This window comes from Sinocyclocheilus grahami, unplaced genomic scaffold (genome assembly GCF_001515645.1).
Source record: "Sinocyclocheilus grahami isolate Dianchi unplaced genomic scaffold, SAMN03320097.WGS_v1.1 scaffold9424.1, whole genome shotgun sequence".
In the NCBI taxonomy this organism is placed as follows: Eukaryota; Metazoa; Chordata; class Actinopteri; order Cypriniformes; family Cyprinidae; genus Sinocyclocheilus; species Sinocyclocheilus grahami.
Window position 1 is genome coordinate 1 of NW_015512606.1, and position 435 is coordinate 435.

General features: G+C 41.1%; 1 long non-coding RNA gene across 1 annotated transcript in view; it reads left to right on the forward strand.

The window, feature by feature from the left end:
- Nucleotides 1-103: 103 nt before the first annotated feature.
- The window catches only part of LOC107578245 (uncharacterized), a 2,488-nt gene continuing 2,156 nt past the window's right edge, over nt 104-435 (forward strand). The window contains exon 1 of the long non-coding RNA XR_001608326.1: nt 104-187. This is a non-coding gene — a long non-coding RNA (uncharacterized lncRNA). The remainder of the gene's footprint in view (nt 188-435) is intronic.

Below are 435 nucleotides of genomic sequence, written 5' to 3' on the forward strand. Positions count from 1 at the left end.
ATTTGCTTGACTTGCTCTGATGAACAACAGCATGAGCTATGTTAGTCTTCCTCAGAAATCTAGTGTGCTTTAGGCATTTATTTGTGTGTTTTTGCAGAAGGGTGGTGTTTGGAGGCTGGTTGATGCTCTGTGCAGTCTGAATCCTCTCCGTCAAGATAACGCCACCTGCTGGCAGGAGCAGCAGCTGGTGAGAATCAAGCACAACATACAGCTGGATTTCAGACATGTATAAAATATGCATAATCATATAAATATTTAAGGGGGTGTGCAGGGTTGCCAGATCTGCTCAAGAAAACCAGCCCATTGGCCAGTCAAAATTAGCTCAGTTTGACCAGTTAAACTATCCCAAATTTGAGCAGAAATCCCCAAACTCTAAATATGCTAATCCCATACCTAATATTTTACAGTTACTGTTATGCACAATGCACAATTTTA